Genomic DNA, 26,428 nt, shown 5'->3' with positions numbered 1-26,428 from the left:
ATTATAACACAGTTCATGTTCCCAATACTGGACTACGCTGGTGGTTTCTATGGGAACACTGGTGACGGCCCCAGGCCTGGGTCCTATGCAGCGTTGTGTGTGCAGGGTCCTGTTGGTGGGTGTGTTTGTGTCTTTGCAGGTGTGGAGCAGCCTGGTCATCAGGCTGACTGGGAGCACCGGGCCAGTGTTCCCAGTTAGGCCTGTTTAACCCCGCCTTCCCAGACATTTGTCTCCCTTCTGCGCTCAGCCGGCGTGCTGTTGTTGTCCTTTTGTTTTTCCTTGTATTCCACCAACAACATGCAGCACACACTGACATCACATCACACTCTCACCTCCACTGCTGACACTGACTTCCACACCTCACATGGTTGATTATTTACTTTAATAAATGGTGGTTTGCTGCTACCAGGTTTTGCTGCACCTCTGAGCCGGTCCTAACACATTCAGACATCAATCTTTGTCCTCTCAATGTCTGATATAATAGTCTTTGTAGATTTGTGCTCAGGTGCTTGGATTGAACCCATCATTATTTAATGTAGGAGTCCCAAAGGCAACTCCATTGGTCAGTATTTATTTTCAAATGTGTCTACTTGATTTTCCCTTCATACTTGAAGCAACTTTCAATTCCTTTCAGCTCACAATGCAACCTAGAGTGTAGAGATCATTTGTTTCTATGTCTGCCTAGAATCAGCAAAGAAACTGGTCATCGCACATTCATATTTTCCTCAAGTCAATTTTATCATTTGGAAACCATCCATCCATCATTGTCTTCTGCTTATTCCTTACTAGTAAGGGTCGCGGGGGGGCTGGAGCCTATCCCAGCATCTACGGGCGAGAGGCGGGGTTCACCCTGGACAGGTCGCCAGTCCATCGCATGGCCAACATACAGAGTCGAACAACCATTCACACTCACATTCATACCTACGGTCAATTTAGAGTGTCCAATCAGCCTAGTCCCCAAATTGCATGTCTTTGGACTGTGGGAGGAAAGCGGGGTACCCGGAGAGAACCCACGCAGGCACGGGGAGAACATACAAACTCCACACATTCCCGCGCCCGAGCCGGGACTCGAACCCGGAACCTTCTTGCTGTGAGGCCACAGTGCTAACCACTGCACCACCGTGCAGTCCCATTTGGAAACCATCTTGAGGACATTTGGAGAAAGTTCAATCATTCAGCTGCAGTTACAGTGACTTACAACACTGCAAAAAAAAAAAATCACCCCTCCACAAACACTCTTGTCCAACTTTTGTGCCCAAATTTTCTCCTCATGAGGCACCAAATCAAGTCAAGTCATTTTTATTTGTATGGAACCAAATCACAACAAAAGTTCTCTCATGACTCTTCACTAGTAGAGCAGGTCCAGCACCAAACTCCTTCAATGAATCTACACCCAACAATTCTCCATCAGCAAGCACATCCTGCAACAGCGGTGATGAAAACCTTCCTTTTAACAAACAGGAATGTCGAGCAGATCCAGGATCAGTGGGGACGGCCTTCTGCTTTGTCCGGTTGTATTTAAAGCTCCATCAGATTGGAACAACCTTTCCTCCTCACTTCGGTCTCTCACTTCCTTTCTCATCTTCAAATCATCAAGCATTTTCAAACATCTGCTCTTGTTTCTGATGCACCTCACCTTTTCTCTCCAGGATTCACTCTGTACTTGTTCTTGTTTGTTCTCTGTACTGTACATATGTGGATATTTGTGTATGAATATGCATTGTGTACTTGGTGCATGGAAGCAGAATTTATTTAGATGGGTGTTTAAATGTATGAGTATGTGAAGACTGTACTTTGCAATGGGATCTCTGATCATACTTTGTATAATGCTGGATGGTGGCTTTGGGGAACATTGTTGACAGCATTCACCACTGGAGCCTTCTTTGATTGCCAGTCAGGACAGGACAAAAAGAGTCTACACATTCAGATGTATGACAGAAAATGTAAATGATATGGCGCCATTTTCGGTTTTTGTGCTGTCTGATTTTCTAAATATAACATTTATAAATATTTGTAAGACGAAAATAAGAAAGACAACCTGCATCATCACAGTCATGAAGACCTCAACACGGTTGAAGAGAAAGTCTCAGGGTGGATTCTTGTGTTTTGCAGCATCCTTGATGTGTCTGCATAGAAACATTGGTGTTGTGGACCCACATCCACCAAGAGTGGAACCAAAAATGCAAGTGGAGAATGTTTCTGGAGCAGCTGGGAAATTCCCTGGTCAAGCCACACATTGAGAGAAGGGAACGGATGCCCTGAGACCCAGACGCTGCAGCCTTGCTCAGACAGCTGCAGAGCTCACCCAGCACTCCATCCATGCCATCAGCAACACAGAGAGCATCCACGCCAGCATCCTCCTCAGCAGCCCTGCCTCAACACCAACCAGAACAGCCACAGCCAAGACCCACTCAGGCCACCAGATTCCAGAAGAAAGTAGGAGTCAGGTCTGCCCAAGCAGTCAGGACAGCAGGACAAATGGATTGTGGTTCAACTGCAAACGCACACGTTTTTGCACCAAGAGACTTTTCCTCAGTTTGTTTTTTACTGGTTTTGAACCAGTAGTTGGTTTGATTTGCTTGACTGGTTGTTTGACCTTGCAAATCCATATTTTGGGTTCTGGCTTGTTCTGCTTTTCATGTTGTGTTTGTATTAACGTTCTGTTGCTGAAAAAAATATTTGTCTTTTTCTTGAAGTAAATATATGAGGGTGGAAACTGACTGTCACACCCCGGACACAGGTATGGGTAGTGTGAGACCCAGACATTAAACCATTGATGGCAAAACACGACAGAGTTGCATAAGTTGTAACAATATTTATTTCCCCAGTTGTGATACACAAATATAATAAAGCAGCTATATACAGAAGGGACCAGAGGTCTGTAATAAAAATAATCAAAACTAAATAACGAGCTCAAAACAAAAGCATAACTCAGATACAAAGTAATTTAGCAAAATGCAAATCAAAATATTTAACGTTGATCAAACGCGTACATTCTATGTTTTAGCAGTATACTTTCAACAAGAATAAATCAATGCACATTCCAACCATAGTTGACTCTCAGCTTAATCAATAGAAAGAACATCATAACTTGGAAACAATAGAACTTTTGAGAAACAATATTCACCTCTGGACCTCAGCAATGAGGTCCCTAACCTAGCAGAGTTAACAGCAGACTACCTTGTAAGCCCACTCTCACCCCTTATATACTCTCATGGCCCCTCCCACCAGACAGACCAAAGACCAGTTAAGGGGAGTTGTATTGTTTTCCCAAATTGTTCTGTGTACCTTAACATACAGCAAAGAAACACCATGTCCTTCAATGACCATATATATCTGCTACTTTGCAATAAACAAATGTCCAGTGTCCTTCATTGACCAAACCCATTCACATGTCGATGTACTGTTCGAGTTCCCCTGTCTCCGGACAGGGAATGGTTCGCCCCAATTTGGGCGTAGCCTTCGACGCCTACTTAAAGGCTCCAGCCCCACCCTGACTCTTTTAGGATCCAGTTCAGAGCCCTGGTGAGGGAGAAGGCCGTAACCTGTTTGATGCATGGCCTTGCCGAACAAATGTCCTTCAACGTTGCTGGCCGTCTCCGGGATTGTCCATGCTATCCCACCAAACAACTGTGCACTCATTGAGGTGGGCCAGGGACAAACAGTGACAGTGGGGTCTAGACTGTCACACTGACCCATAACACCATGGATGTTACAATAGTTAATAATATTAAAATGAAACAATAAATAAAACCAATCCATGTCAGAGATGTGTTCTAACACCCCTCAGTAATGGTCAGGAAACACAAAAACCTTTTGTTTATTTCTATTATTTTCTTGAGGTTCATTTGATAATTTTTTAAACTGAAATCGAGGGTTTACTGACTAGAAAAGGTCCAGAGGCCCACAACAAAATATTCAAATCAATATTTCCATGGATAAGGAAGCCTAACAAGGAAACCAAGAGATGGAAACAACTTGGATGATAGAAAATTGTTTTTAGTTTATTTTACAGCTGATTGAAGACGTGGGTCAAAACCGACCTGTTAACATCAGAGATGGGAACAGAAAGCAAACACAAGAGGAAGGTTGAAGCTATGAAAAAGGAGTTTGATAAAAATCTTGAACTGACAGTAGAAATATCCTTTTGTATGTTTACCTTTGTTGACAGAAGTCACTTTAGCTTGGCAGTGAAAAGAATCTCTGCTAGCTTGACAAATAAGTGGCACAAATTGGGTTCAAGCTGGACTTTGGACACTGGTATCTGCAACAACTCCCATCAACTCCTAATTTGTGTGTACAAAAAAATCATTGAGAAATCAAGGTGAGATCAAAGAAAGAATTCTAAGATCACCCAGGGACGATGAACAGGCTCTACTGGTGCTTAGGACTCTGTTGATCAGCTGCTGAGTTGCTACTTGATGTCAACATTGGTCTGTTTCATCCTGAGTAGTTTGATCATAGCAGAGTCGCTGCATCAATGATCTGAATGTGGACGGACAGATTGACCCTCCACAGCAGACGCATGTGACAGATCTCTTGATGAGACGCCTCAGTCTTCAATTTAGTCGTCGTGTGTCATGCAGTGTTGAGGAGGCCGGCTGGCTGTGGGTAAAGTGGGGCTCAGAGTTTGTGGAGTCGGCTCTGGACTGAAGGGGGTCACTGATTTGTTCTCAGATGCTACAGCTCAGGTTAGCGAGGTGGTGGAGAAATGAGTGAGAACTCTGCCAGCTGGAGCCTCTTGGGTCCCGGGAGGCTTCACTCCTGGAGGTGGAAATGATGAGGAGTTTTAAAATCTGCTCCTCTTTCACGCTGACTTGTTTTCTTGGGTTCCCTCTTTTATTCATGTGTGATTTTAATCTCAGCTCTCTAAACCTGAATGGAGCCAGAACCCATTTTAAAAGAGTTGCTCTTTTTAAACTCCTGGAGATCAAGAGGATCCCTGCCATGTTTGTCCAGGAGACCCACAGCACAACAGTCAGTGAATGGGGATGCAGGCAGGCTTTTAATGGAGGTCATTTGAAGTCCCAAGTCCAGTTGGAGCAGAGGGTGGAGTTTGATTCTCCAGGAGTTTTTTGTTGTTGTTTTTTCACCAGTTTCTTTTGATTTGGAGGAAATCGTTCCAGGTGTTTGAAAGAAGGTGAGAGCAACTTTGGAAAATCGAAGCGAAGTAAAATCTGGTCAACTGGACGTAAGTTTTAAACTACGGTGCGTAAACTTATGTCCAGTTGACCAGATTTTACTTCGCTTCGATCTACGATGACCTGGATGAATGAGAACCTACACAGAAAACTTTGGAAAATGTTCAACTGGTGTTTTTAAATGTCTTTGCACCAACAAATGGTGGACAGGACAGCTTTTGAAACATTTTCATGCCACTGTTCAACACTGAATCTGCTGGTTTCCTGTTTTTAGGAGCTGATGGGAGCTGCACAGAGAAGCTCTTTTAGACAGGAACCATTCAGAGCTCCATCCTGCTTCTTCCAGCAGGATCCACAGATCCACCAACACACCAGCTGTTTGATGTGTGGAGGCTTTTTACCAGGATTCCTAGACAGCACAGCTGGACTCACTCAACAGCTAACTTGTTAGCACCGACGAGACAGGAGCGCTTCTATGGTTTTACTCAGTGGTTCAATATTTTTAAAAGATGTCCCATTCAGCCTGTGGGTTTTAGTGATCACTCTTCAGTCTCCTGTTCTGTTTTATTAAAATATTCATTTAAAAGCTCCTGAGAGAGAGAGAAAGAGAGAGAGAGAGAGAGAGAGAGAGGGAGAGAGAGGGAGAGAGAGAGAGAAAGAGAGAGAGAGAGAGGGAGAGAGGATCAAACTGATCTCAAACTTGACTTCAAAATTCTCTGATTATAATAATTTGTACTCCTTGATAGATTCATCACTACAGGGTCATAGAGGGTCCATTACTATTGCAGTATATTAAAGAATATAAGAACGAGGTTTCCATCCATGGAAATATAATATTTCATGTATTGCAGTATATTTTCAAAGATATAACACTTTAATGTGAGACTTTAATGTCTGTCTTTGGTTTCTAAACTCTGACTCTCCTGTTATTGGTGCTGACTGAATTCTACCACCTGACAGACTGGGAAGGCTCATATTTGTGATGGATCCATCAACACATGAAGATCTTGTTTCAATGTTATAACATTAAAGCTCATCTTAGTAAAACAATGAAGTTACCTGAACTAAATTCTTGAAAAAAATGACTGTCACTGACTTAAATAAATCAAATCTACTTCAAAGTTCCTTCTGTTGTCATAAGTCGGCCATTTTAAGTGTACTTGTAGTTCCAGAGCATTCCAAGTGGAGATGATATGAATCCATTTTGTTAGATGAACTCAGTTCCTCTGCTTTGATGTTGGTGGACTGAGTGGAGTTTGCCTGAACCTGCTTGAACCTGTTTGCTCCTGCTCAGTCCCTCACTCAAGCCTCACTCAGCCTCAGCAGCACCGCTCCACTGAGGACTGATTCAGGTTCCTAGCAACCAAATACAGAGGAGAGCTGAACCTTCTTGCTGTGAGGCCACAGTGCTGACCACTGCACCATTGTGTCCCCTGAAAATGCCACCACGTTGTTGGGATTTTCTGTAAAAGCAAGCACACATGAACATAGCAGTTCCTTCACAGGGCTGGTGGCGCAATGGATAACGCGTCTGACTACGGATCAGAAGATTCTAGGTTCAACTCCTGGCCAGCTCGCTTTAAACTTAATACTGAGAAGATGAAGTGAGAACCACTGCTAAAAGTCACTGAAATCCTCCAAGGTTTCCTCCTTGTCTGCTGTAAACATGAACACATGCATGGATCCTGCTACCTCTCACATGTTAAGCTGGCACTTGACAGTGACAGCAGGAGAACAAATAATCCCAGAGTGTCATCAACATTTCCTGGAAACTAAATGACAGAAGCTGTTGAATTTCTGTGTCAGAACAAGGAGAAAGGAGCCCCAATGAAAGAGTGGTGTGTGTGTGAATGAGAGGACATTGTTCAGTCCACAGACCTGAGCATCGCTGCTCTGACTACCACGTTACCTCCTGGTTATCAGTGTGAAGTCAATGGTGAGGTAGTCAGTTGTTCCTTGTGTTTTATTCCAGAGGCCTGGTAGTTAAACGCTGAATTAAATAATTTTAATTCTTAACTTGAATTTTCATGCTGTTTTGCTGGAAATGTTTGACAACTTCTTGCATGTTGGTGCCCCATCACACAAAAAAGGTGCAGTTGTACTCTTTTCACCTCTGACCCACAAACATTCCACCAGTGAACGTCCAGAAATTGAAGCATAAACAGTTCAGCAACAACAAATTCTTCAAATCATCCTCTGAACCGAGAGCCACAGGCTCCTCCCAACATATGCAACACTGCCATTGAACTCTGCTTCAGTGTAACGGTGGTCGAAGGGTCAACATTGAACCTGTTGTATGACTTGAAAATTGTATCAGAGATCTGTGAGCAGGGCTAAATATATGAAAGTGTTGTCATTAACAGGTTGTGCATTTCTGTAGGTCCAAACATACCCTGGAGTCCACCAATGCCAGTTGTGACCTTGTGGGCTCCGGCTCCAGCGCTGTCAGTGAAAAATGACTGACAATCCATTGTCTCCTGGTGAGTCCTGCTGTGTTGGTAGGATGCATCAAATCACTGTGGGAACAAGAGACACAGTGACTGAACCGTAGCCCATCCATCCATCCATCCATCCATCCATCCATCCATTCATTCATTCATCCATCCATCCATTCATTCATCCATTCCTCCATCCATTTTCTTCCACTTATCCTGTTAAGGGTTGTGGGGTGGGGGGACCTGTCTCCCCAGCTTTCAGCGTGAAGTGGGTTCACCCTGGAGGGGTCGCCAGTCCATTGCAGGGCCAACACATAAAGACAGACAACCATTCACACTCACAGTCACACCTAGAGTCAGTTTAGAGTATCAATCAGCCTCGTCCTCATTCTCATGTCTTTCCCACTGAAAAACTTTCACACCTGAAGTGTGAAGCATCGATAAAAGTTAATTTGACAGCACAACAGAAAATCCTAGTATATCACTGACATATTCTGTAAAAGAAATGATAGAAGCTGTTGAATTTTTAGAATGAGAAAAAATGTCCCCCAATGAAAGAGTGATGATTCTTTATTTTGATTTTGTTCTTCACTCCTACACAAGAGAGGGAAAGTGTCGGCTGGCTAGGAGCAACTGCCTGCTTCAGAATGGGAGGAGCCTCAGGACTTTCCAGTGAGAGCTGCAAACTTCCACCAGCGCCCACTGCCAGCACGTCTTCATGATGGAGCTGAGAAGAACACAACAACACAAGAGCACTGGAGAGGAGCACATCACTTCTTTGCTTCCTTGCCACTCTCATATCTGTCTGTACCACCTGGAGCTGGGGGGAGGAGCTTCACATGTTTTTTTTCTTGTTTTTTTTTCCAAAAGGGAATGACATGACTTACTCTGTATATTAGTATATGAACTACTGAGAATGTTCATCCCCAGTTTTAAGTTAGAATTAAATGTTAAGTAGAAAAATCTTCCCTCTTCAATCCTGTCACTCAGTGTTGTAAACTGTTTCAAACAAATTCTACTGTTCAACAGTTCAAGTGTTTCTAATGAAGCTGAATGTGCTCTCTTCTACTTTCCTCAATTGTGTTTCTTTCATGTCCTCCTGAGATCAAAGACAGAATTCTAGGTACTGTCAAAGCCCTGATGACATCATCAGGAATTCTGACTTTGATCTGGAAACTCTTGCTTTAATCTGAATTTGATCTGACTGAAGTTTTAGTTTAGGTTGCATGAGACTGATGCCCCCCCCCCCACCCCACCCCGTGACCCTTAAAGGATAAGAATAGAAAGTGGATGGAGGGATGGACTTAACACTGAAATCAGCTGATCTGATCCACATTCTAATTCTTCCTTTCCCTCTTTAGGAGTCATGGAGAATAGTAGTGTATATAATAATGTAAACACAACCTTGGAGTATCTTTCCAAAGCTTTTAGTATTTCATCTTGTTTCTACTTGTAGTTTTATTGTCTGGATATTTTCTTTTTATATCCTGCTGAGTGCTCTTTGCTTTTGGAGCTTCCTTCAACAACTACCAAGCCTCCTGGGTACTGTAGGAAACATGGTCAAGTTCTTCTTACTTTTGCAGTCAAGTCCTGCTCACATTGGTCTGTCTTCATTTTGACTCCTCCCACTGCCACAATGACCAGCCTTTATACACTTGGTGACTGGGGCCCTGGTTGCTGCAGGCCTCACCACCAGCCTGTGGTTGTGAGCAGGGCAGAACAGAACTGACAGTATCTCACATGCAGGACCTGGGTCAGTGCCTGGTGCCAGCTGGGGCACCGCTTTAACCTGGACCCCCTGGAAGATCTTCTCCAGGAAGTCGCCTTTTTGGTTCCATCAAGGCCTGTGAGGATGGTGAAGAGTGATCCACCACCAGGCAGCACAGTCAGCTGCAGCCATTTTGTTCCACTAGACTCATGTATGATAGTGAAAGACTGGTGAGTACTTGCTAACTAACACTTCCTGTTTTTATTGCTATTCTTCCATGAATGTGCTCATGTTGGTTTGTCCCCAACCACAGTTTCAAAGCCATGATGACATCTTTCATTAATGATCAGACTTATTTTTTCTCTATTTGGACAAATAAGGTTTCAACTGACACGGCTGGCCAACGTCCTGGAGTTAATTCAGCCTGGAGAACCAGGTGCTGGTTCCTTCTTTTACTAGGCAGGAACAGGCAGCAGATCCAAGATCAGTAGGCGAAGATGTCTGCTTTGACTGGTAGGAGGAAAGAGAGCAGGAGAGCTGGTCAGAGACAAAGACAGATAATGAAGAAGGACTGCTGTATTCTGCTAGCACATGCTAGTCACAGTCAGAGATAATGAGTCTCAGCAGGGAAAGATTCATCACTGATTTCAGAAGATAATTGGACGTTCACTGGAAGACTATGAATGTTTGTGGGTCAGAGGTGAAAAGAGTACAAGTGCACCTGTTGTGTGTGATGGGGCACCAACATGCAAGAAGTTTTATACATTTTGAGCGAAAAAGCGTGAATCTTCAAGTAAAGAATTAAAATTATTTAAGTAACAATGAGGTCTCTGTAATAAAACAAAAGGGACAATGACTACCTCACCATTTCCACCCCTCTTTAACAGATTCACATTTCAAAACAACCAAGTTTATTTTATTCCCTTCTTTTAGTAGAGGATGGTTTTGATCCATCAACCTCTGGGTTCTGGGCCCAGCACGCTTCCTCTGTAAATCCATATTTTGGATTCTGGCCTTTTCTGCTTTTCATTTTGAGTTTGTATTAAAGTTCTATTGCTGAAAAAAGGTTTTTTTGCCTTTTTAAACACACACACACACACTTCCAGTGACTAATCCATATTTTCATCACTTAAACCACCACTGGAGTATTGAAAGAGATTCCACATGTTGGTCAACCAGAGAAGCTTCACCTGGTGACGCTCATCCAACCATGCATGAAGGTCAAGCTGCATTATCTGCTGTGCTCATTAGCAGGGGAATTAGCTGAAATGGTCAGTATCAGTAACAGGGTGACACTTTATCACAGCAGTGGACAAACATCAGCATTCATCACACAGCAGCTCCTCTGATCAACAGAACAAGCTGAAGTATTCTGGAGAATGAGGGCATGGATCCCTCTACCTCTCACATGCTAAGCTAGCACTCTACCATTGGAGCTAATTCCCCTGCTAATGAGCACTGCAAATAATGCAGCTTGACCTTCAGATTTGAGGGAAGAAAACCTTGAAACATTCATTCATCTTCTTCCACTTATTCCTGTTCAGGGTCTCGGGGGGCTGGAGCCTATCCCAGTGTCTACGGGCAAGAGGCAGCGTTCACCCTGGACCAGTCACCAGTCCATCACAGGGCCAACATACAGGGACAAACAACCATTCACACTCACATTCATACCTACAGTCAATTTAGAGAATCCAATCAGCCTTGTCCCCAAATTGCATGTCTTTAGACTGTGGGAGGAAGCCGGAGTACCAGAGAGAACCCACGCAGGCACGGGGAGAACTTGCAGACTCTACACAAGAAGATACTGCGCCCGAGCCGGTACTCGAACCCAGAACTTTCTTGCTGTGAGGCCACAGTGCTAACCACTGCACCACCCTGCAGCCCCCTTGAAACATGATGATGTTATTATTTATGTCTTTAATGCACCCAAACCTTTATTTTTCAGGGGTTTTGAGTGGTTCTGGGTCATGAATCAAAATTTGAATTGGACAAAAATTTCATGCAGGGTCACTGGGGCCACACGTTTCATGTTCTCAACAGATTGAAACTGTAGAGTGTGTGACATGTGGTGTGTTTGTCAAGTTCATCAAGGACAGTAAACATGAGCAGGTCTAGATTCACCTCCATCTTTGGAGGTTGTTGAATTTCCTCCTGAGGACCGTCAGGCTGTTTCCTTACTTTGCTGTGACACAACAGCAGACAGCAACAAGGACTGCTGTAGTGCACTTGGTAAAATCACCATCTGTAGACTGGACCAATATGCTGATGTGATCCTTTGATTAGTTTCGGATCAGTCAGAGATCAAAGACTGAAGCAGGAGATCAATGCTCAGAATTCAGAGATCAAAGACTCCTGGAGCGTTGCCCTCTCTTGTCTTTGGGCCTGGATGTTAATGAATGTTTTACACATTTCTTTTTAAGAAAAAACTTGCATGACATTTCAAGGAGTTTTTCCTGCCAATACAGGACAACACCCACTCACAAACCAGTGCTGGACAAGTTCCTTCAAAGCTGTAATGCCTTATTTCTTACTTGTTACTGTCATTTTAAAATAATTGGTTCCATTACAATTGTGTCTGCCAGCGCTTGGTGACTGTACAGGAGGTCTGTGGACCGCAGGGCCACAACAAGCCCATTTCCTCAACTCTCCATTTAGTACAGAGGTCCCCAAGTACGGACCAGTGAGGATAAATGTGATCGTGGAGAAGTCTGTTTGTTCTTCAACTGGTCCAACTTCATGGTGAGATCTGTGACGCCATCTTGTGATAGTGGATTCATTCATCTGCTATTTCAACACATTCAAGTTCATTATCCCTACATGTCAAAATACATTTGGTGTGGAGTTTTACTTTCTGGCCTCAATCATAATGTGTGCATTTATTCTTCATGAACATTTCTCAGCTTTGTAAGTTTATGATATTTTGTCTTCCTCTGTTTTCTATTCCATTGTTGTTGATGATTCTATTGCAGGTTTGAGTTCCCTGTTGACTGAAGCAGAAACAGGAACAAAAAGCTGGAGGTGGTCAGAGCTCCAAGTTGGGACGCTGATATTAAAGTAGGAGATGAACACATCCAGGTTAGCCATCACTCTCAGAACCTGCTACTTTACCTCTTCAGAATGTAGCAGCATAGCATAGCTTCCTCTCACCAGTTAGTGGCCCACTTTGATGTCTGGGATATGAGGTTAAAGGTTCTTTACAGCTCTGAATGAAGGGTTTATAAAGTGTTTACAATGCCATAAATAACACAAGCATTCAGTAATCCTTGAGAAAAGGAGACTCACCATCAAGTTGGACAAGTTGAAGAACAAAAGGACTTCTACACTATCACATTTATCCTCACTGGTCCATACTTGGGGACCTCTGTACTAAATGGAGAGTTGAGGAAATGGGCTTGTTGTGGCCCTGCGGTCCACAGACCTCCTGTACAGTCACCAAGCGCTGGCAGACACAATCGTAATGGAACCAATTATTTTAAAATGACAGTAACAAGTAAGAAATAAGGCATTACAGCTTTGAAGGAACTTGTCCAGCACTGGTTTGTGAGTGGGTGTTGTCCTGTATTGGCAGGAAAAACTCCTTGAAATGTTTTTTCTTCAAAAGAAATGTGTCCTTCTCATGTTGAGCTGTGGACATCAGCTGACTGCTTTTCTTGCAACTGCCTTGCTGGCAGGAAAAGCCTGAGCAGAAATGAAGAGTGAGTTCAAGGCAGTAGATTTCACTCCATAGTTTAGGCCTTCATCCAGCAAGGAACCATAAATGATGATGTCAGCACTCCTCCAGCACTGCGATGCAGCTTAGAGAGGTCGGAGAACCACATGACTTCTCTCACTGGTTATTGATGTTTATCTGTGTCTATATATAATTTATGTCATGTATATATTTGTATATTAATATGTTATTCATGTTACATAAAACATGTTAAACACGGAACGGCATGGACACAACAAATGAGCTGGTTCAGAGACACGAGGCAAAAAAAGCTGGATGAACTCTTCTTCATTCCAAAAATGACTTCACCCTTGAACACTGACGTCAGGTCATTTTATAGGGTCCTCCATTTTTTCATTTATGTGACGTTGCATATTGGGAAATAATTATAAAAAAAAATATATATTTTGATGAAAACTATATTTGATCAGGAAAACTACATTGGGTCAAATAAATCCATCGTTAGTGACGGTGTTACTAATTTTAACTTTAGTGCTCTGGTGCTGATTGCCTCATTAAGATCTTCATGAAGAAATAAACTGAGATTTGTAAAAATGTTTTGTTTTTACAGAGTTGGCAGTTTGAGCATTGAATCTTTCTTTGTGTTGAGAACAAACCCTCAAAGCCTTCATGTTTCAGTTTGCTTCACAGCTAACAGACAAACACCTCTTAGCCTGGTTCTGGTAGTCCAGGTTTAAACACCAACACAAGGATTTTATGCTGATTTCTTCACATGCAGCTGAAATCTAGACTTCAAGTGTTCATGTGAGGTTACAGCTTCACGCCTATTTAGTTTTCAACAAATATTACGTCACTTTTATGCATTGAGCTCACTAACGAACTTTAGTCTCAGTAGCTGAATCTGTTAGGGGGAAGGCAGTGTGGACCGGCAGGAGCCTCCTACAAAATGCAATGGAGAGAAGAAGAAATCCTGAGGAGTCGCTATGAGATTGAAGTGTTAAAGACGTGGCTCCTTTGGTGGTGATAGGATTTGAGCTATTGACTCTATTTTTAGTTTATTTCAATGTTATTGCAAACATCAGCTGCTCACTTATCAGCTAGCAAGTAAACAACAGTATTGTTCAGTGTGCTAGCTGAAGTAGACCGAGCGGTCAGTTGAGTCTTTATTTCCATGTGTGCTCATGGTAGCAGGGGTTTAGATTTCTAAATGTAACCCTTTTACCACCGGCTCCAATATTAAAACCCACCTTAGGCTTACAGGGAACACTTTAACTCATTTCAAATATCTTGTATGGTAAAAGTCCCATCTGGAATAATTAATATCAATCTCGGGCAATGTATGATTCTCACTCTTAAATATTCAAATGGAGGCTATGGGGAGTACACTTGACCTTTAAACTCTGCTGTAAAGCTTCAGTAACAACACACAAATTCAATGAAACCAACACAAGATTTCAGTTTAGAAAATGTATTAAAAGCTTGCAGAAAAACACATTCAACAAACAAGACTATAGAAAATAAAAGAACCCCGGGGTATATTGTTTGTCTTTTTTTCAACTGTCTAATTTTATTTCGAGTGCACTCATGTTTACTTTCGTTGGCCCGCTTTAATTGGAGCTCATGATGGAAACCTTTACCAGATCCCCCCCGTGTGTCGGTGAAGTCAACAATACCGGACCGCAGCCGATGAATCCCTCGCTCGTTGTGGCAGCAACCGTCCCGCTCGCAGCAGCCCGCAGCAACAGACCTCCGTGACTCGGCAGCAGCGGCACATCCTCCGGCTCCGTCGGCAACAGTGACGCGTCCTCCATTAACGACTCTCTCCCGAGGCGACTATCCGAAGCTCCTGTCCCGTCCGTGCAGCGGCGTCTCCATTCAGCGTGGACAGCGTTAGCCTAGCTCCCGCTAGCTTCTGTAACTGGACTTGCCTGGTGCTCAAAACACAATCGGTGGCGGAGAATCCGACTCACGCACTCCGATCACGTCGGTCAATTACAGTTCAGTCCGTTACCGATAAAAACTCCTCTCCGACAACACAGTCTCCAAACTCCGATAACGTTACGCCATTCACACGATGCTCCTTCCTCGCGCTCGTTTCTCCCGGAAGTGTAAACACTAAAGGTCATGAACTCACGCACGTAACCTAACGTAAGAGAATTACTTTAACATTTTTCAAAGACATTCACACCCCATGAAATGATGTTTTTTAAAGTTAAATTTTAAACAAATTTTATTATTTTAATATCTTCTTCATAATACTAATGTAAATTTTAGCTTAACCATGAACTGGCATTTTATTCTTAACTTATTCCTATGAAAATCATGAAATAAATACCACTGATTTCTCAGAGTATTACATCAACCTAGGATTAAATTAAAGCTGCAGTCAGCGTTGTTTGGGCCTGAGCCTCCTCCCACCCACCGCAGCCGAGTAGCAGGGGTCGTCCTGAATCCAGTGATGAATTTTATGAAAGCGGTGGGACTTGTAAATTTACAGCAATTGCTTGCAGTGTACTACAAGATTTCAACAGTATCACCCTGTTTATAAAAATACAGTACTTTGCCGTTAATTCTAATAGGAATCTGTTAAATTACACCCCATGACTGTTTAACAGAACTATGCTGTAATGCTAAAATACAGTACTTCACTGTAAATAAAACAGTATCATGCAGTATCTTTGCCTGATGGACGCAAGGAGAATCTCCTGATCTGCACGTGAGGCCAGAGCCTTGGTTATCATCCATCTCAATAACAGTCATTTGGTGAGTAGCGATTGCATTTATTGTAGACACTGGCTCAAAGTCTGTAGGCCAGTGGAGGCTAAGTGAAGTTTCCAGTTTGTGTGGCGACACACGAGTGGGGGGTGCACTTATTAAAATATAATAGTGACCAAAGCCGGACAACGCCACCTTGGGAATTTCGCCCAAGGAAATAGTTAACGTACCGACCAAAAGGCACTCACAGGTTCATTTACTAATTGGCAGGAGACGTAGTTCCATGACAAAAATATTTTATTGTAAACAGGCCAGCAGATTAAAAAGAGAACAAGAATGAATCTAAACAAGTCTGGAGCTTACCAGTGGGGGGGAGGGATCCCAAGGCAGAAGACACCCTGATCAATTGGGACATCACATTTAAAAAACACATGATTAAAGCAAAACAGGGGTGCACAGCACACAAGAGGAAAAGCGACGCCAGGACCGTGAGCTTCCAGTACCTGAAACGAAATGACAATTATAATTTAACACCAAAACTAAAAAAAAACCACAAAAACCAGAACCAAACTCAAACCTCAATTTAAAAATTAATTTGAGAAACAAGATTTAATTATTAAAAAACAAATTAGCAAGGAAAAATAATACAACCCAAAATAACCAGAAACGAGTTCATTTCTCCATTGCTAGACCAGGGAGCTAACGGATAGCCGTCCAGCAGCTTGCTACACCCTGAAGCCCAAGCAGAGGAATGGAAAACAATGCAGATCCAAACCTTCAGAGCACCATGAAGTACAGTTCAGTGGCGCCACACGGTGGACATCAGGATCTGGCAGACCCTGGTTAAACAAGGTGAATTACTGAAACAACCTCCAGTTCAACACACAGCGGATTCCAATTCGTTAACACAGAAGCAGAGCACTCCAGTGAACACAGTAAACAGTGAACAAACAAGCAAAACATGTGTAGATGGCCAGTAGGTCGCAGAACAGGCTAGTAGCAGAGCAGGCTAATAGAGCAGGAGCCTGTAACAAAGCAGGGTAGTCTGTAGCAAAACAGCAGCCAGAGCAAAGCAGGGTAGTCTGTAGCAAAACAGCAGCCAGAGCAAAGCAGGGTAGTCTGTAGCAAAACAGCAGCCAGAGCAAAGCAAGGTAGTCTGTAGCAAAACAGCAGCCAGAGCAAAGCAGGGTAGTCTGTAACAAACAGCAGCCAGAGCAAAGCAGGAGCATCTAGCAAAGCAGGATAGTCTGGCAAGACAGCGCCCGGTAGCAAAGCAGCAGCTAGTTCTTCCTCAGTGTCACGGCTCACCAGCTGTGCCAATCAGGTGTAGATCGCACGCATGCAGAGCAAAGGGTTTCACAGCTAGTATGCTGTGGCAAACAGCCTCTGCACGTCAGATGGGGGGGGGGGGGGGGGTTTCCCCACTAGCGGCGATTAAGGGACCGTGTCCCAAAAGCCGGACGCCTACAATTAAACACGTGAATATGAAAAACGTGCATGATCAGCATGCAACACGAGCTACAGGGAGCTACTGCTACATACCAGCAAAGACGGTGGCGAGAAGGCAGACGTGAGGCGATCAGAGGCGGAAGCGAGGTGACCAGGAAGTGGGAGGACCCCGGACCCCAAGAGCAAGAGATTGACCAGGTAGATGCTGCCCCTATTTATAGAGCAGCGCCTCACACTGGTTGGCTAATGATGGTACAAGCCAAGTCAGGCATCACCAACCAGTCTCACTGCTAGGATGGGACCTCTCATCCTGCCACATTTGCATTGATAATTACACTCGGTGCACATCATGCTAGCCAGATTTAGCAGCTAGCCAAAATGTTGAAAATGCTTGCAAATTAGTCCAAAAAACACAGAGAGTTGACTTCACTTTTTACATCTCGAGCCTCCACAAATTAATGTGTGCGACATCTGTATTTTGCCTGTGAATTCATGAAGCTTTCTGATAGTCTGAACCATTTTACAGTACACACAATATACGTGTCACACAACAGTTAAGTCGGTTCATATTAAGATGAGTGCACACTGACTGTGTTTACATGCAATTACGTTCCTCCATCTTGTGCTAGGCTACTGCTCTGGCATGAGTCTGTCTGATGGCATGATTACAGTGTAGTTAAGGCCATAGATCAGAAGCTGTGGTTGTATTTGTTTAAAAAAGAGTGGTTTTAGCATCGTTCAAGTGCCTGCTCATTTGTGTTGATTTTTCTTTGTCTCTGATATTGCCTACAGATGCAGGAGCCTATTTTCCAGCTGCCCTGATCCTAATAAGTACTTGCCTGTCCATCACATTTCACAGTTAATCAGTTATTTTTTCAGACCTCAAACATTGAAATAGACAACTATGTTATCTGGTCAAAGAAGCTGTTTTTTTCTTCTTCTTCTTCTCTTCTCTTTTCTCCCTGTTTTCTTGGATCTCCAACACTACATCTACATGTATATATTTGATGGCTTATAATGTCTCATTCATCTGAGTGAGTTCCAACACTCCTTTTTTAGGCGCTTCATTGGAATAAATCCTGAGAGTGTCTGCATGTTTTCCCTGTGCTGGTTCTCTCCAGGTACTCCAGCTTCCTTCCACAGTCCAAAGACATGCAAATGGAAATGCAACTCTAAATTGACCGTAGGTATGGCTGTGAGTGTGAATGGTTGTCTGTCAATATTTGTTGGCTGCGGTGGACTGCGATGGACCACTGACCTGTCCAAGGTAATGTACCCTCTGGGATAGGCTCCAGCCCCACCCTGTGACCCTTAACAGGATAAGCGGAAAAATGGATGGATGGATGGATGGATGGATGGATAGATGGGTGGGTGATCACTCACAGGACTGTGAGTCTCTCACTCTGACTGCTTCATGCTATGGGACTTACACTGATGTAACCTGATTAGCTCAGTCAGTCGAGCATGAGACTCTTAGTCTCAGGGTTGTTGGTTCAAGCCCCATGTTGGGTGTTGATCTTAAACACCACTGCTTGTCCTCTCAGTTTTGAAAGCTTTGTTTGTAAATTGTCAGAAAAATCAGTGAATAAACAATACAAACTTAGGCTTTGTCAGAAATTCCATGCTTCCAAACTAACCAACATGAAAAAAACAAAAGGTGAGACTTTTTCATGCATTCGAAAAATTTGTATGCGCTTCATTGTATCCGCTTTCTATACTTCCATGCATCCCAGCTTATTTCTGTTAAGGGTTGCAGGGGGAGGCTGGAGCCTTTCCCAGTGGCTTTCAGGTGAGAGGCAGGTTTCACCCTGGACAGGTAGCCAGTCCATTGCAGACAGAATACCCACGCAGGCACGGGGAGAACATGCACACACCACACAGAAAGAACCTGTGCTCGAGCCAGGACTTGAACTTGCTTTGAGGCGACACTGTTAACAACGGTACCACCGTGCCACCCATTGACTGTAACACATTGTAAACAATATACACTCTTGTTATCATACAACACGTAGCCCTGTACAAAAATCTAATAAATTACATCGCATAAAAAGCATAAAAAGATGTGTTAAAAAGTTCAAAAATAAATAGAGTTCATGATCTTTAAAATTGGTTATAATGTGAGCAGGTTAAAAGCATAAATATAATATGTAACATTTAAAAAGTAAAACTATTTACAGTTAAAAAATAAATTCATATGAAGGTCTTTAAGTTCTCTGAGTCTGTAAAAGATCAGTGATCTGAGAATAAGGAGAGGGGAAGAAGCCGTGTTTATATGTAACCTCAATTGTTACCTGTCAATCATTTCATTCCTGTCTTATCTTTGGGTGTATTAAGACCGCAAAAGCCAATGAGAGGAACGTTTCTGTGTAAGGGGTGGGACTAGTGGCGCAGGTTTGTGAGGTGAGTAGTTAGCGCGCATGGGGAGAGAAACACAGGCAATGATCAGAGAGTTAAGAGGGGAGGCATCATTTGTGTGGAGAGCATTTAAGTTTATTTTGGAGGTCGACGACTGGTGGTCCTGATGTAAACTTCTGTGTGACCTTCGAGAGGTGAATATTTATGCCTGTATTTGCGCTTTATCTAACTGTTATAGTGAAAAGAGACTGGATGTGTACATGGTTAGCGACGTGCTAGCTAGGGATAGCATTCCGTGCCAATGTGCCAGCAGATCGTAGCTTTAGCGTTGTAATATTTTTGGAGCGAAAGTAAAGGTAATGCGAATTCGACACGAGATAATGTTTGATAATTGTGGCTAAATTAAGATAATATGCTTGAAGGAGACGGACATTGGAGAGAGAGAGACGGGTTTCCATCCGATGGCTCTGCTGTTCTGCTGTGCCTTGTCCTGCTGTGTTTTCTTCTTCGTGACTTTCGCTGTCCCGCCATTGCGTGTGAGTGTTTGGATTGTGACTTCCACCGCCATTGCCATTACCATTCAGACTCTCATCCTCCATTCCCGTTCTCCCCCTTCTAATAAAACCCTGGATTTGTGAGGACTAACATACACATGCACTTGCTTTTATTGTGAGCTCAGCTGCGAGTGAAGCGGCCATTACAGTTGTGAAGCCCCGACCGCACACGAGCTTCAATAAACAGGCCTGAAACAGGTAAAAATTTAATTTAAGGTGTTTCATTTGAATGTGTGTGTGCCCACAGGTAAAATATTGAGTTTTAGTTGTTGTAAATTAAAGAATACCGTTTTAGAAGGTAACTTAAGGATTCTGAAAGGGATTAAATATGATGTATATTTTAAAAAAACAAAAGGGTTATCTTTTGTAGAGGAAACTTTTTTTCCTTACAATTGAGGTGTAAAGGATGACTTGAGGGTATTTTATGTGAAACTATCTAACTAAAAAAGATTTTTATTTTCAGTGAAACAAAAGTTCAGAACCAAGAAAGACACTGTTTGTTTTGTTTTGAAAATCCTCTTAGTCATTGTTAATAATTTAGTTCATTGTATTTTTATAATACTAGAATATATTCAATTTTTATTTCATCCATCTCTGTGAACAAGTACCTGTGAAGGATTAATTTGCAATTCTTTTAACTTCAGCTTGAGGAAAGGGCAGCTTTGAGTCTTTGGGGACCAGCATGAGCGAGCTTCCCTCACGCACTTCTTCTTGAAGCGCCTTTCCGCAGCTTTGAAATTGAATGTCATGCAGCGTGTAATTTGAAGAAGAACAATGGCAGATGCAGTACTTTTCTCTAGATGACATCAACATTCTTTTCTTTATATTGACAGGACACCTATTTGGCGTGTGAAAAGTCCCTGAGGCTGTTGCGCATCACGTTTTTTCTGAGGTTGTAAAGTGAGTGAAATGGATATAGAGCCCATGTATGTCAGAGTCAAGGGCTTACGGCCATACCACTCTGAACACGCCGGATCTCGGAAGCTAAGCAGGGTCGGGCCTGGTTAGTACTTTGATGGCAGACTGCCTGGGAATACCAGGTGCTGTAAGCTTTTTGTTTCATTGTGAGGAAAGGGCAGCTTTGAGTCTTTGGGGACCAGCATGAGCGAGCTTCCCTCACACACCTTTTCTTGAAGCGCCTTTCGCAGCTTTGAAATTGAATGTCATGCAGCGTGTAATTTGAAGTAGACAGATGGCAGATGCAGTAGTTTTCTCTCGATGACATTAACATTCTTTTCGTTGTATTGACAGGACACCTATTTGGCGTGTGAAAAGACCCTGAGGCTGTTGCGCTTCACGTTTTTTCTGAGGTTTTAAAGTGTGTGAAATGGATATAGAGCCCATGTGTGTGAGAGTCAAGGGCTTACGGCCATACCACTCTGAACACGCCCGATCTCGTCTGATCTCGGAAGCTGAGCAGCGTCGGGCCTGGTTAGTACTTGGATGGAAGACCGCCTGGGAATACGAGGTGCTGTAAGCTTTTTTGTTTCTTTGTGAGGAAAGGGCAGCTTTGAGTCTTTGGGGACCAGCATGAGCGAGCTTCCCTCACACACCTTTTCTTGAAGCGTTTTTCCGCAGGTTTGAAATTGAATGTCATGCAGCGTGTAATTTGAAGTAGACAGATGACAGATGCAGTACTTTTCTTTCGATGACATTAACATTCTTTTCGTTGTATTGACAGGAAACCTATTTGGCGTGTGAAAAGACCCTGAGGCTGTTGCATGTCACTTTTTTCCTGAGGTTGTAAAGTGAGTGAATGGATATAGAGCCCATGTGTGTAAGAGTCAAGGGCTAACGGCCATCCCACTCTGAACACGCCCGATCTCGTCTGATCTCGGAAGCTAAGCAGGGTCGGGCCTGGTTATTACTTGAATGGGAGACCGCCTTGGAATACCAGGTGCTGTAAGCTTTTTTGTTTCATTGTGAGGAAAGGGCAGCTTTGAGTGTTTGGGGACCAGCATGAGCGAGCTTCCCTCACACACCTTTTCTTGAAGCGCCCTCCACAGCTTTCGAATGGAATGTCATGCAGTGTGTAATTTGAAGGAGACAGATTGCAGATGCAGTACTTTTGTCTCGATGACATCAACATTCTTTTCTTTGTATTGACAGGACAACTATTTGGTGTGTAAAAAGACCGTGAGGCTGTGGCACATCACATTTTTTTTGAGGTTGTAAAGTGATTGAAATGGATATAGAGCCCATGTGTGTGAGAGTCAAGGGCTTACGGCCATACCACTCTGAACACGCCCGATCTCGTCTGATCTCGGAAGCTTAGCAGGGTCGGGCCTGGTTAGTACTTGGATTGAAGACCGCCTGGGAATACCAGGTGCTGTAAGCTTTTTTGTTTCATTGTGAGGAAAGGGCCGCTTTGAGTGTTTGGGGACCAGCATGAGCGAGCTTCCCTCACGCACCTTTTCTTGAAGCGCCCTCCACAGCTTTCGAATGGAATGTCATGCAGTGTGTAATTTGAAGTAGACAGATTGCAGATGCAGTACTTTTGTCTCGATGACATCAACATTCTTTTCTTTGTATTGACAGGACAACTATTTGGTGTGTAAAAAGACCGTGAGGCTGTTGCACATCACATTTTTTTTGAGGTTGTAAAGTGAGTGAAATGGATATAGAGCCCATGTGTGTGAGAGTCAAGGGCTTACGGCCATACCACTCTGAACACGCCCGATCTCGTCTGATCTCGGAAGCTAAGCAGGGTCGGGCCTGGTTAGTACTTGGATGGAAGACCGCCTGGGAATACCAGGTGCTGTAAGCTTTTTTGTTTCATTGTGAGGAAAGGGCCGCTTTGAGTCTTTGGGGACCAGCATGAGCGAGCTTCCCTCACACACCTTTTCTTGAAGCGCCCTCTGCAGCTTTGGAATGGAATTTCATGCAGTGGTTAATTTGAAGTAGACAGATGGAGGATGCAGTACTTTTCTCTCGATGACATCAACATTCTTTTCTTTGTATTGACAGGAAACCTATTTGGCGTGTGAAAAGACCCTGAGGCTGTTGCATGTCACTTTTTTCCTGAGGTTGTAAAGTGAGTGAATGGATATAGAGCCCATGTGTGTAAGAGTCAAGGGCTAACGGCCATCCCACTCTGAACACGCCCGATCTCGTCTGATCTCGGAAGCTAAGCAGGGTCGGGCCTGGTTATTACTTGAATGGGAGACCGCCTTGGAATACCAGGTGCTGTAAGCTTTTTTGTTTCATTGTGAGGAAAGGGCAGCTTTGAGTGTTTGGGGACCAGCATGAGCGAGCTTCCCTCACACACCTTTTCTTGAAGCGCCCTCCACAGCTTTCGAATGGAATGTCATGCAGTGTGTAATTTGAAGTAGACAGATTGCAGATGCAGTACTTTTGTCTCGATGACATCAACATTCTTTTCTTTGTATTGACAGGACAACTATTTGGTGTGTAAAAAGACCGTGAGGCTGTTGCACATCACATTTTTTTTGAGGTTGTAAAGTGAGTGAAATGGATATAGAGCCCATGTGTGTGAGAGTCAAGGGCTTACGGCCATACCACTCTGAACACGCCCGATCTCGTCTGATCTCGGAAGCTAAGCAGGGTCGGGCCTGGTTAGTACTTGGATGGAAGACCGCCTGGGAATACCAGGTGCTGTAAGCTTTTTTGTTTCATTGTGAGGAAAGGGCCGCTTTGAGTCTTTGGGGACCAGCATGAGCGAGCTTCCCTCACACACCTTTTCTTGAAGCGCCCTCTGCAGCTTTGGAATGGAATTTCATGCAGTGGTTAATTTGAAGAAGACAGATGGCAGATGCAGTACTTTTCTCTCGATGACATCAACATTCTTTTCTTTTATTGACAGGACACCGATTTGGCGTGTGAAAAGACCCTGAGACTGTTGGGCATCACTTTTTTTCTGAGGTTGTAAAGTGTGTGAAATGGATATAGAGCCCATGTGTGTAAGAGTAAAGGGCTTACGGCCATACCACTCTGAACACACCCGATCTCGTCTGATCTCGGAAGCTAAGCAGGGTCGGGCCTGGTTAGTACTTGGATGGGAGTCCGCCTGGGAATACCAGGTGCTGTAAGCTTTTTTGTTTCATTGTGAGGAAAGGGCAGCTTTGAGTGTTTGGGGACCAGCATGAGCGAGCTTCCCTCACACACCTTTTCTTGAAGCGCCCTCCACAGCTTTCGAATGGAATGTCATGCAGTGTGTAATTTGAAGTAGACAGATTGCAGATGCAGTACTTTTCTCTAGATGACATCAACATTCTTTTCTTTGTATTGACAGGACAACAGTTTGGTGTGTAAAAAGACCGTGAGGCTTTTGCACATCACATTTTTTTGAGGTTGTAAAGTGAGTGAAATGGATATAGAGCCCATGTGTGTAAGAGTCAAGGGCTTACGGCCATACCACTCTGAACACGCCCCATCTCGTCTGATCTCGGAAGCTAAGCAGGGTCGGGCCTGGTTAGTACTTGGATGGGAGACCGCCTGGGAATACCAGGTGCTGTAAGCTTTTTTGTTTCATTGTGAGGAAAGGGCCGCTTTGAGTCTTTGGGGACCAGCATGAGCGAGCTTCCCTCACACACCTTTTCTTGAAGCGCCCTCCGCAGCTTTGGAATGGAATGTCATGCAGTGGTTAATTTGAAGAAGACAGATGGCAGATGCAGTACTTGTCTCTCGATGACATCAACATTCTTTTCTTTTATTGACAGGACACGTATTTGGCGTGTGAAAAGACCCTGAGGCTTTTGCGCATCACTTTTTTTCTGAGGTTGTAAAGTGTGTGAAATGGATATAGAGCCCATGTGTGTCAGAGTCAAGGGCTTACGGCCATACCACTCTGAACACGCCCGAACTCGTCTGATCTCGGAAGCTAAGCAGGGTCGGGCCTGGTTAGTACTTGGATGGAAGACCGCCTGGGAATACCAGGTGCTGTAAGCTTTTTTGTTTCTTTGTGAGGAAAGGGCAGCTTTTAGTCTTTGGGGACCAGCATGAGCGAGCTTCCCTCACACACCTTTTCTTGAAGCGCCTTTCTGCAGCTTTGAAATGGAATCTCATGCAGCGTGTAATTTGAAGTAGACAGATGGAGGATGCAGTACTTTTCTCTCGATGACATCAACATTCTTTTCTTTGTATTGACAGGACACCTATTTGACGTGTGAAAAGACCCTGAGGCTTTTGCGCATCACTTTTTTTCTGAGGTTGTAAAGTGAGTGAAATGGATATAGAGCCCATGTGTGTCAGAGTCAGGGGCTTACGGCCATACCATTCTGAACTCGTCTGATCGCGGAAGCTAAGCAGGGTCAGGCCTGGATAGTACTTGGATGGGAGACCGCCTGGAAATACCAGTTGCTGTAAGCTTTTTTGTTTCATTGTGAGGAAAGGGCAGCTTTGAGTGTTTGGGGACCAGCATGAGCGAGCTTCCCTCACACACCTTTTCTTGAAGCGCCCTCCACTGCTTTGGAATGGAATGTCATGCAGTGGTTAATTTGAAATAGACAGATGGCAGATGCAGTACTTTTCTCTAGATGACATTAACATTCTTTTCTTTTATTGACAGGACACCTATTTGGCGTGTGAAAAGACCCTGAGGCTGTTGCGCTTCACTTTTTTTCTGAGGTTGTAAAGTGAGTGAAATGGATATAGAGCCCATGTGTGTAAGAGTCAAGGGCTTACGGCCATACCACTCTGAACACGCCCGATCTCGTCTGATCTCGGAAGCTAAGCAGGGTCGGGCCTGGTTAGTACTTGGATGGGAGACCGCCTGGGAATACCAGGTGCTATAAGCTTTTTTGTTTCATTGTGAGGAAAGGGCAGCTTTGAGTGTTTGGGGACCAGCATGAGCGAGCTTCCCTCACACACCTTTTCTTGAAGCGCCCTCCACAGGTTTCGAATGGAATGTCATGCAGTGTGTAATTTGAAGTAGACAGATTGCAGATGCAGTACTTTTCTCTAGATGGCATCAACATTCTTTTCTTTGTATTGACAGGACAACTATTTGGTGTGTAAAAAGACCGTGAGGCTTTTGCACATCACATTTTTTTTGAGGTTGTAAAGTGAGTGAAATGGATATAGAGCCCATGTGTGTGAGAGTCAAGGGCTTACGGCCATACCACTCTGAACACGCCCGATCTCGTCTGATCTCGAAGCTTAGCAGGGTCGGGCCTGGTTAGTACTTGGATGGAAGACCGCCTGGGAATACCAGGTGCTGTAAGCTTTTTTGTTTCATTGTGAGGAAAGGGCCGCTTTGAGTCTTTGGGGACCAGCATGAGCGAGCTTCCCTCACACACCTTTTCTTGAAGCGCCCTCTGCAGCTTTGGAATGGAATTTCATGCAGTGGTTAATTTGAAGAAGACAGATGGCAGATGCAGTACTTTTCTCTCGATGACATCAACATTCTTTTCTTTTATTGACAGGACACCGATTTGGCGTGT

The 26,428-nt window shown here is 43.7% G+C and overlaps 8 non-coding genes and 5 pseudogenes across 8 annotated transcripts; all 13 read left to right on the top strand.

The window, feature by feature from the left end:
- Positions 1 to 6,645: 6,645 nt before the first annotated feature.
- On the top strand, positions 6,646 to 6,718 carry trnar-acg (transfer RNA arginine (anticodon ACG)). Its single transcript has one exon. It is a non-coding gene; the product is annotated as a tRNA-Arg (tRNA).
- Positions 6,719 to 20,970: 14,252 nt separating this feature from the next.
- On the top strand, positions 20,971 to 21,079 carry LOC147266338 (5S ribosomal RNA; annotated as a pseudogene).
- Positions 21,080 to 21,388: 309 nt separating this feature from the next.
- Positions 21,389 to 21,507, top strand: LOC147266337 (5S ribosomal RNA; annotated as a pseudogene).
- A 310-nt stretch (positions 21,508 to 21,817) lies between these two features.
- LOC147266336 (5S ribosomal RNA) lies at positions 21,818 to 21,936 on the top strand (annotated as a pseudogene).
- A 310-nt stretch (positions 21,937 to 22,246) lies between these two features.
- On the top strand, positions 22,247 to 22,365 carry LOC147266335 (5S ribosomal RNA). Its single transcript, XR_015115397.1, has one exon. It is a non-coding gene; the product is annotated as a 5S ribosomal RNA (ribosomal RNA).
- Positions 22,366 to 22,675: 310 nt separating this feature from the next.
- Positions 22,676 to 22,794, top strand: LOC147266334 (5S ribosomal RNA). Its single transcript, XR_015112712.1, has one exon. It is a non-coding gene; the product is annotated as a 5S ribosomal RNA (ribosomal RNA).
- A 309-nt stretch (positions 22,795 to 23,103) lies between these two features.
- Positions 23,104 to 23,222, top strand: LOC147266333 (5S ribosomal RNA; annotated as a pseudogene).
- Positions 23,223 to 23,532: 310 nt separating this feature from the next.
- Positions 23,533 to 23,651, top strand: LOC147266332 (5S ribosomal RNA). The gene has a single exon (XR_015112710.1). It is a non-coding gene; the product is annotated as a 5S ribosomal RNA (ribosomal RNA).
- Positions 23,652 to 23,960: 309 nt separating this feature from the next.
- LOC147266331 (5S ribosomal RNA) lies at positions 23,961 to 24,079 on the top strand. The gene has a single exon (XR_015113206.1). It is a non-coding gene; the product is annotated as a 5S ribosomal RNA (ribosomal RNA).
- A 309-nt stretch (positions 24,080 to 24,388) lies between these two features.
- On the top strand, positions 24,389 to 24,507 carry LOC147266330 (5S ribosomal RNA). The gene has a single exon (XR_015113578.1). It is a non-coding gene; the product is annotated as a 5S ribosomal RNA (ribosomal RNA).
- Positions 24,508 to 24,816: 309 nt separating this feature from the next.
- On the top strand, positions 24,817 to 24,935 carry LOC147266329 (5S ribosomal RNA). The gene has a single exon (XR_015113279.1). It is a non-coding gene; the product is annotated as a 5S ribosomal RNA (ribosomal RNA).
- Positions 24,936 to 25,664: 729 nt separating this feature from the next.
- Positions 25,665 to 25,783, top strand: LOC147266328 (5S ribosomal RNA). Its single transcript, XR_015113027.1, has one exon. It is a non-coding gene; the product is annotated as a 5S ribosomal RNA (ribosomal RNA).
- Positions 25,784 to 26,093: 310 nt separating this feature from the next.
- On the top strand, positions 26,094 to 26,211 carry LOC147266327 (5S ribosomal RNA; annotated as a pseudogene).
- The last annotated feature ends 217 nt before the right edge of the window (positions 26,212 to 26,428 follow it).

Source organism: Aulostomus chinensis, chromosome 4 (assembly GCF_037954235.1).
Source record: "Aulostomus chinensis isolate RoL2024-O1b breed Wild chromosome 4, RoL_Achi_v1.0, whole genome shotgun sequence".
NCBI lineage: Eukaryota > Metazoa > Chordata > Actinopteri > Syngnathiformes > Aulostomidae > Aulostomus > Aulostomus chinensis.
This window is presented reverse-complemented; position numbering and strand designations above follow the sequence as displayed.